The sequence below is a fragment of the Ricinus communis genome, chromosome 1 (assembly GCF_019578655.1).
Source record: "Ricinus communis isolate WT05 ecotype wild-type chromosome 1, ASM1957865v1, whole genome shotgun sequence".
Lineage (NCBI taxonomy): Eukaryota > Viridiplantae > Streptophyta > Magnoliopsida > Malpighiales > Euphorbiaceae > Ricinus > Ricinus communis.
Genome location: NC_063256.1, coordinates 34,932,111 through 34,942,663, shown reverse-complemented (window position 1 = coordinate 34,942,663; position 10,553 = coordinate 34,932,111).

Genomic DNA, 10,553 nt, shown 5'->3' with positions numbered 1-10,553 from the left:
CACATATTCTATCATTTAAATTAATAAATATATGTCGAAAAATTCTTACTTAAATTTGGCATATGTCTCCATCTATACACTAAACTAATAGATGATTGATGCATTCATTAGTTTTAAATAATAAAGTATACTTCAATCATCCAATACTAAAGTACAAAGAACTATTAATTATAATGTGTACACCAAATTTAAATAAAAATTTCCCATATTTATTAATTTTTTATCAATTCATTGAACCTAGGTAAGAAGATTAATAAATAGACTAAGGATAAAAGTAAACTAGTTTTTTTTCTAAAGGTATAATAATAATAATAATAATAATAATAATAATAACAATTAGATCTCTAAAAGAAAATACAGTATCAAATAGAAAGAAGAGGAATCTTACCTAGATTTGGTATATGTACTTATATATACAAAATCGATAAGTGATTGACAAGTATTTCATTAGTTTTAAAAGATAAATATATGTCGATAATCAAATATTAAAATTTAAAATATTCATATATACGTGTGTCATTCTCCTATTAGTTATTAAACACGAAGGAAAAATCTAAAAAAGAAGACGGAAAAAAGAAAAAGAAATTTAGAAATCGGATGAGTAGGCATCCACAGTACAAGGTAACGATGGACCCAACAAACTCCCAATTTCAGTATTATTAGAAACAAATCCAACTCTCAAATCATCACATGAGACCACTATATTCTTCTTCTGCTGTGAACGTTGCTCAGGATCCATCTTACCAATTCCATTCAATATGAAGGAAAAGGTTACTGCAGTATTAGCATGATCTGATACCCTCTCTGTAATAGCAGCTTCAGCTACTCTTTGATTTATATATACAGACGAAGCAAAAAGATTAACCTGCACCAACTTCTTCGTATTACTATTGCTGCTCCCTTCAAGAAAAAAACTATCAGTCTTTGCTGAACAAACTCTCTCATTCTTCAACAAAATAGAAGCCTCCATATACCCAGAATAGAAGGAATGATAAGTGGCAAGCGTCATTTCTGCAGAGAAAGTTATGTTCCAGTTTGCTGTTATATAAAAAGAAGAAGCAGATGATGAAGAAGAAGAGGAGATGTCGAAAGGGTAAACTGTGACTGAATCAACACTGAATTCCAGTGTGGTAAAAGCATCCTCCCCGAACATCCCAAGAAGTGTAGCCAGAGTTATGATTGCCGAAAGAGCGCAGATAAGAAATATCCAAAAGGCAATTGCCTGTAAACATTTAGTAGTTGTTGCTACCGTCTGGCAAGCAGTAGCTGTGGTGCTTGTCATGGTTGTCTGGTTAGAAGTTAGAATCGGAGGCGGCAGTAAAGGGTGGTGGTGGTTGTTAGTGAAGTGGGTAATTAACATTAACCTATGGCAGCTCCACCTTGTTTTCCCCGTTGCTATGGTGGTGGTTATGGTGTGATATTCATCAGTGCAGTGCTTTCTTTTTGGTTCTAGTTTCAGTTTTTCAGTGGTATTTTCATTATTTCTCGACCTAGTCAAAGATACCAAAAGAGTAGAATCAACTAGGCTAAATACTCATCTTTTAATTGTTCAAAAAGAAAATAAAATAATCTAGGCTCAATACTTCAACGACCTATTCAAATTTAGATGTGAAAAGATAACAAAAGAACTAAGTTGAATCTCATTTCAACATGTGACTTTAAGAGACTACTACAATATGAAAAAATAAAAAATGTAAAAGAATCAAAGGAATTTATATATATATATATATATATATATATATATATATATATATATATATATATATATATATATATATATATATATATATATTAATTTTAAAATCTAAAATCTTTTTGACATGTATATTTAATTTTTGACCCATAAGATTTTTGATTTAACACGTGAGATTTAAACTTTTGAGTGGTTTTGTGATTTTTTCGATTGATTTATAAATTACATTCTAATTAAACACTGACTCTGATCCTGAAAAATAGTACATTAATTATTTTCTAATATTATATTAACTAATAAATAGTCTTCTAATCAGATAATGGTACTAATTTTATTTTAAATAATAATGTATTAATTATATTTTAATATCATATTAACTAATAAATTAGTTTTGTAATTAGATAATAATTCTAATCTAGAAAATAACATCTTAAATTATATTTTCAATATTATATTCAATAATAAATTAAGTTCTTAATTATATAATAAATTTTTAATTATAAAAAAATAGTAATACCAATTATATTAATATTTCTATTTATATAATATTAAAATTAATTAATAAATAAATTTTATATTATTGTATTAGTAAAATTTTAAAATTTTTAAAAAAATTAAAAGTATTTAAAAGTAGTTAATTTTTTATTATCTTTTAAAATTTTATATTTTATATTAGATATTAAATATTTTATTAAATTATATCTATCAACTTGATTTTCCGGTCAAAATAATAATAACAATCGTGCAACACACAATAAACGACTTGGCAATTGAGCTTGTATCCCAACTTCAATTTAGTTTTTTTCTAACTTTATAGAATTTTTAATCCAAATTTTTATATATTTGGCTCAAATTAATTCTATTTAGAGAAAAAATAAGAGAATAAGAGTCACACTCTTGCAAATAACGAATTTATAATAATATTTAAAAATTATTTTATAATTTCAATACAATTAATATATTTAAGCATTAAGTAGCTATTATTCTCGCTGAAATCGCTCTCACTTTCACTTCTTTCCACACCGCCGCCACCATAACTAACTGTGTTTTATCAGTAAAGATACTAAGAAGTAGCAATACCTTTTTATTATATTTTATTTAAATATTATTATATTTTAATTTAAATAATTTAATTTAGTATAGAAATTAATATTTTTTATTGTATTCATTTTCTTTCTAGAGAGTATGTAACTTGCTCTCTTACTTTTGTAAAAAATAGGATCAATTTGAACTAAATATATAAAAACTTGGATTAAAATATCTATAATTTAAAAAATAGATAAATTAAACCCGAGTAATAAAATCAAAAGGTAAAATAAACTCTATTCCACTGATAAAAAGAAAATTATTTGCCTAATTTAATCAAATATATAGATCTCATTGATTCATTTTGGCTCAGTTTAGCGATACAGTAAATATCTTATAATTAACCGCGGATAGCAGATAACTGATAGTTAATAGCTTATTTAAATGTATATTTAATAAATATAATTGAGTTATTATTGTTAATATCAATTGTTGGTATATAATATGACCAATATCAATTATAATTTTTTTTTAACTTCAATTACTATGGAATAAAATGCCTATTTGATGGATAAAGATTCCAAGAAAAGCAAATATAGACAATTAAGATATCAGAAACAAATTGCAAAACAATGATTAGCACACTGAATTTCGTGTTTATTCTATCCTATACCGTCTATTTATTGATAATCAAAACCATCGACACTAGCGCATATAAGCATATGCTAATGATATCTTTATTTTATGATGAATAAATATTAAATATTAAAAAATTTATTAAATTTTACTTATAAATTTGATTTTATAATTATATAATAATAATGGTCGTGCACCGTACTGGTAAACGATTAGTATATATTAATTTCTGAGACTTAAGATTTTTTGATATTTGTCTTTTTTTTCACACATAGAACTTTTATCTTTGACATATGTACTTATTTTTATTTTGATATGTGTATTTATTTGTGACATATGAGATTCTTTTTATATATAATTTTGTGATTTTTTTCTATTGATTTATTTATTAATAAGTTACACTTCTAATTAAATGCTGATTTTAATCCTAAGAAATATTATATTAATACTAAATTAGTTTTCTAATTAGATAATAATTATTCTAAAATAGTATATTAATTAAATTTTAATATTATATTACTAGTAAATTAGTTTTCTAGTTAGATAATGATTCTAATTCTAGAAAATAATATTTTAAATATTATATTTACTAATAAATTAAGTTTTTCAATTATATTATAATTTCTAATTTTAAAAATTATAATATCAATTATATTGATAACATTAGTTTAAATAATATTAATATTAATTAATAAATATTTTTAGAATAGTCTTTATATTAGTAAACTAATAAAATTTTAAAATATTAAAAAGTTAAGAAAATAATTAAGAATATCTAATTTGCTAGTGTTTTTAAAATATAATGAATAAATATTAAATGTTAAAAAATTAACTCTTATTTATAAATTTAATTTTATAATTATATAATAATAGCAACGACGCAATGCACGGGTAAACGCTAGTATATATTAAGATTTAAATAAAGAGAATGGTTTAACTACGAGCTTGCCATATAGGACTACTACAAGATGACATTTGTCACTTTTTTATAAATATTAATTAATAAAAATATATCTTTCTCCATTAATATATAATTGTAATAGTAACAACTTTTTAAATTTTAATTTCTATATATACTTTTTTATTATTATTTTAATTTATTTATTTATTTTATCTTATTTTCATATTGTATTTTTTGATATATATTACAAAATTTTGATTTAAAGTGGATTATCTATTTGATATATCTTTTTATTTTTTCTTTATTTACTTATTTAAGTTGATTAATGAATTTAGTATTTCTTTTTCTTCTGTAGTTTACTTACTTGTTTTGTTAAGTTTACTCATTTTAATCTAAGATTTGCATTTACTTATACTTTTTATCTTTTCCTTTCTTGTGATTTATTTTTAATTTTTATTTATATTTATTAACTGTAAAAAAATATAAATATTATATAATTTTATAATATATTATGATTTCTACTTAGAAATAGTCTGAAAAAAATGAAAAACTTTATTTTAATAAAAATGTATTAGAGTTATTTAAGTTTTTCCTAAATCGTATTAACTTTTTTCTTTTTCTCTCTATACTTTAATACTTGAATTTTATTTTATTTTAATTACTAATGAATATCAATTGTATTTATTCTATATATTTTATATTGTTATAAAAAATTAGAGTTTAAGCATGACTTTTTTATTTCTTCTTTATACTTTATAGATTCTCACATTATATGTTATTTTTCAATATTTAGATCAACAATTTATAAATTGGGAACCGAAATGGTTAAAATAAACTGGAACCGGCTCAAAAATCAGAAGCCAGTCAAGATCAATTTCTTCTCAACTAGAACCGGAACTATTAATTCCAATTCTAACTCATAAAAAAATCATTTTAATTAATTTTTTATTTTTTAAAAATTAGTTGAATCAAGCTAGAACCAGCCTTGGCCGACTCTATTGTCACGATATCTACTTTCATAAATGCTATAATAGTTATTATACTTATATTCGATATATAAATTAATATCAATAGGAAATATGCAATATATATGCTTTATTAATTATTTAGTTTATTTTAAAAATGATAATAATTTAGATGAAAATTGAGTAATATAATTATTATATAAGGTATAATAAATTTAGTTATAAAATATGAATATAATACTAATTTATATATAAAATATATATAGATTTTATTAAATTTCGTATAAAGTGTGGGTATTATACTAGTTCGCTGATCATATCAGCCAAGAAATAAAAATTAAACATGTGATAATTAAAATTATATAAGCATATATTATAATTAAAAGGTAACTTGTTGAGAGACTTACGTACTAAGGTAAGAAAATCGCAAAAGAATATCAAAACCGTAAAAGAGATTTGAAAAATAAATATTAATGTGTTATAGATAAAAAAGCGAAATGATGTAAATAAGAATATAAAATCTTAACAGAATAATTTTAAATATTAATGAAGATGATAGGTTATTTTTTGTATAAAAATAAAAATAACTAGTTACAATATATGTGCTTTATATAAGCAATATTTTTATGATTAAATATTAAATATATAAATTTCTAAATTATATAAATTGTATAAAATGAATAATAACATAGGTATATAAATTCTTTTCTAATATATTTTTAATCAAATCAACATTTTAATGAAAAGAAATTAATTGATAATGATTAATTGCAAAGTCGTATGTTTCTCGCGTACACCATTCAATATATACATATATTGATTGCTAAAATCTTTACCTGCAAGTGCACAAAGCAACTATAGCATAAGATTTGAAATCAAGATTGATTCCACAGGGATAAGATTTAATATATAAGTCTAAAAAGTGTGTAAAATAGATTATAGAATTTATATTAAAAATTACTAAGATAAGAAAGTAATTAAAATAGATAGATTAATCAGATTAGAATCTAAAGATCCGAAATTCATCTAATGAGTATAATTCTTGATATCAATTCTAGTGTTATTCTTGAATACAATTCTTTCTAAAATATACTTATTTTCTTTCAAACTATTAACCTGTATTTAGCTAAATGATTATCATTTCTCAAGAATGATTATCTAACTAAACTCATGAAGCAACAATTCTTGCATCATAATAAAAATATATATTTCTTTATCTAAATTATTATGTCTATTTTTCTAGATTTAGATATGTATTTCTCATTTTAGTTTATCATACAAAACCCTATATGAAAACACTATGGTAGACAATTAAAGCATTCACAATCATCACAAGAAGAATAAATCAAGAAGTAAATACTCTATATTGAATCCAAAATTAACCAAAAATTTTCTCAATCAGCTCTCCAACCGGTTCTAGTTGCATTTGTTCCAATTAATCGGTCATAGAGGCGGTTCTCCTTAACTTCCTTCTGTAATGGACTGGTCCTATTGCTTTTCTTCAGGTGAATCAGTTGATAGACCAGTTCAGAAACAATAGCTAAATTCTCATGTTCCCTAGCCGGTTCTTCGACCGGTCCTCTCTCCTTTAGCTGGTCTTAGAGCCGATTGAGCCTAAATTTTTAGTTTTAGATATGTGCTTCCCCTAAAGATATTGAAAGGATATTATTTTTAATTTATACTATTATAAATTCAATTTTTGTTTCATATCTTTTTATTTTTTTTTAAAATTTCGTTAAAAAATAGTAAAAGTATACTTAAAAGATACCGAAAATTTATTATTTTAATTTGTATTATTATAATTTTTTTTCTTTCAGAATTTTGAAGAAAAGATATTAAACTATATCTAAAAGATACTGAATGTATATTATCTTAACTTGTATTACTGTGAAATCAACCAAATGAGGTAGATTTATCTTTTTTATTTTATATCTTTATATTTAGTATTCATAAATTGAATGATTTTATATATTTTTATAGTAATTAGTATGTTGTAATGACATTAAAATATATATTTCAAAAAATACACCAAAATATATTAAAAATATACCAAATGCGGTTTAAAATACATGAAGATATAGTTAAAATAAAATTTAAAATTTTATTTAACGGTGACAATAATATACTAAAAGGATACTAATAAAATATTAGAGAAATACCATAGTGTAGTTTCAAAAAAACATATAAATAATTCTTTTTAAATCGTAAAAAAGAAATTGATTGTAAAAAGAAAATTTTACGGTCGCTTTCCCATACTTATATAAAAGTAGAGTGTTTGGTTCAGATGTTTTGTATAATTTATAACTGTTTCTCACTAAACAACTATATTAAAGTTCTTAGTAAATATTAAAAAATCAGCAACTCATAATTGTATCATCTATAGTTTAAAATTTTTTTATTAGTTGATTTGAAATTTTTATTTATTTGGGCAACATTATTTTTATTAAAACTTATTAATGATAACTTGCTTTAAATTAATCTCATATATATATATATAGTAATTTTTAAGATCTAATTTTTTTTGACATGTGTTCCTTTTTTTGACATATAAGATTTTTATATTGAAATGTATATTTATTTTTGACACATAAAATTTAAGTTTATGGATAATTTTATAGTTTTTTCATTAATTTACTAATTAATAAGTTATATTCCTAATTAAACACTAATTCTAATTTTAAGAAATAACATATTAATAATAAATTAGTTTCTTAATTATATAATGATTAGTTTTCTAATTAGATGATGATTATCTTAAAAATAGCATACTAATTATATTTAATATAATATTAACTAATAAATTAATTTTCTAATTAGATTACAACTCTAATTCTAGAAAATAATATTTCAGATATTATATTTACTAATAAATTTTATTAATTATATAATAATTTATAATTCTAAAAAATAGTAATACTAATTATGTTGATGGTATTATTTATATATTATTTTAATTAATTAATAAATATTATTAGAATAATTTTTATATTAGTTTTAATAAAATCTTAAAATATTAAAAAAACTAAAAATATCTAATTTTTTGTTAATTTTTAAAATATGATGAATAAATATTAAAAATTTTAAAATTTTATTAATTGAGTTTATAACTACTATAATAATAATGATCGTATAATACACGGATAAATGAGTAGTATAATAAATAATTATTATTTTAAAGTCATATTTAATAATTATATAATTATATTTATAATTATGACATTTGAAAGTACAAATTTTTTATTAATGAAATTTAAATTTTAATTCTTATTTTTAAAATAATTTTTATAAATAAATTTAATAATAAATATAATCAAACTTAACCGAATCAAATATAATATTTTTAATTATTATAAATTATTTATATTAGTTTATTTTATTAAAATAATATAATAAAATAAATTATATTTTTAATATTCATTTAAAATACTAACAATAACGATTAATAAATTATTTATTAAATATTTAATTTATCAGCTATTAATTATCATAACCACTATTAGTTACATTGGTCGGGCCATACGAGCAAATTTTGATTCTATATACAGCCATAAGAATTAGAAACTAACCCAACTGTCAATTCATCACATGAGAACACCGTCTTAATTATGAAGATAATCCACCTTAAGAAATAATATACTTTATCATTTTAAATTCTTAGAATTATCTTAAAGATATTTTAAGAAATAAAAGAATTCCAATTTAAATGACCCTCGCACCAACTTATGACTATTTAAGTTTTTTTTTTTTCAGAAAAATAAAATTTAAATTTAAAATGATAAAATTTGAATTACACTAAGTGGTTATATCCCATAGAATTATTCTTTTATCAAATACTATTGTAAGATTATTTTTGTAATTTTGTTTACTCCTATGAAAATGATTCTTTTAGACAATTTATCTTTTTAGTTGAAAATTGATTTAAAATTGAATTTCAAATTGAGAAAATCTTATATATATATATATATATATATATATATATATATATATAATTTTATGAGATTTAAATTTTATTTGACATATCTGTTTAATTTTGACACATTTAATTTTTATTTTGGCATGTGTACTTATTTATTTTGACATGTGTATTTATTTTTAACAAATAGAATTTAAATTTATGTGTAATTTTATAGATTTTTCTATTAATCTATTAATTAATAAGTTACATTTCTAATTCAATAGTGACTCTAATTCTAAAAAGTAACATATTAATTATATTTTTATATTATATTAACTAATAAATAGTTTACTAATTAGAAATAATAATATTAATTCTATCTTAGAAAATTACATACTAATTATATTTTAGTATTATATTAACTAAGTTTTCTAATTAGATAACAATTCTAAATCTAGAAAATAACATCTTAACTTATATTTTAATATTATATTCAATTATAAATTAATTATTTAATTATACAATAACTTTTTATTTTAAAAAAGTAATATCAATTATTTTTGATGGTATTAATTTATATAATATTAAAATTAATTAATATTTTTAAAATAATTTTTATATTATTACATTAATAAAATTTTAAAATTTTAAAAAAATTAAAAAGAACATTTAAAATAATTAGTTTGTTATTATTTTTTAAAATATTATAAATTAATATTAAATATTAAAAATTTTATTAAATTATATTTATTAATTTAATTTTATAATTAAAATAATAATAACGATCATGCAACACACGGGTAAACGATTAACTATTTTAAATTATTGCACAAAAAAATTTGGGAATGTCATTTATCAAATGATTACATTAATTCGTGTTTGATTTTGCTTTGTTGACCAAATTTTTACCAAACATAATAGGGAAAGTTATCCTTTTGTTTTCCTACTAAAATTCATTATTTATGGAAATTATTTAAAAATATAAATTATGAGTACATTACACTAATATGGATGAGTTTGTCTTTTAGATCATTAAAGAAATAATTATTCCCCATTGATGTGTAAACTAGCCTGAGAAAACTTCAATCATTTGAATAAAAATATGATAATGACTTGCAACATCAAACCTAATTTTAAAAGAATTGTATTATATTTAAGTTTTTCTTGTTTATTTTACTTCAATTTAGTGAAACAATTTGCTAACCTCACTCCATAAATTAATCCATTGTAACTTAAAGAAGTTGAGAATTTAAAAGGGAGAACAAATAAAATAAGGTAAAAGTAAATTTTCTATTTGCAAAAATATCTTCCTTTTTTTAGAAAAAATATTTTCTCAAATGTTTCTTTTGGTCAAATATTGATTTTAAGATTAGATAATGAAAGTTATTTTTTTAGTCTATTACTATTACTATACTACTAAAAATAGACATCACCTAA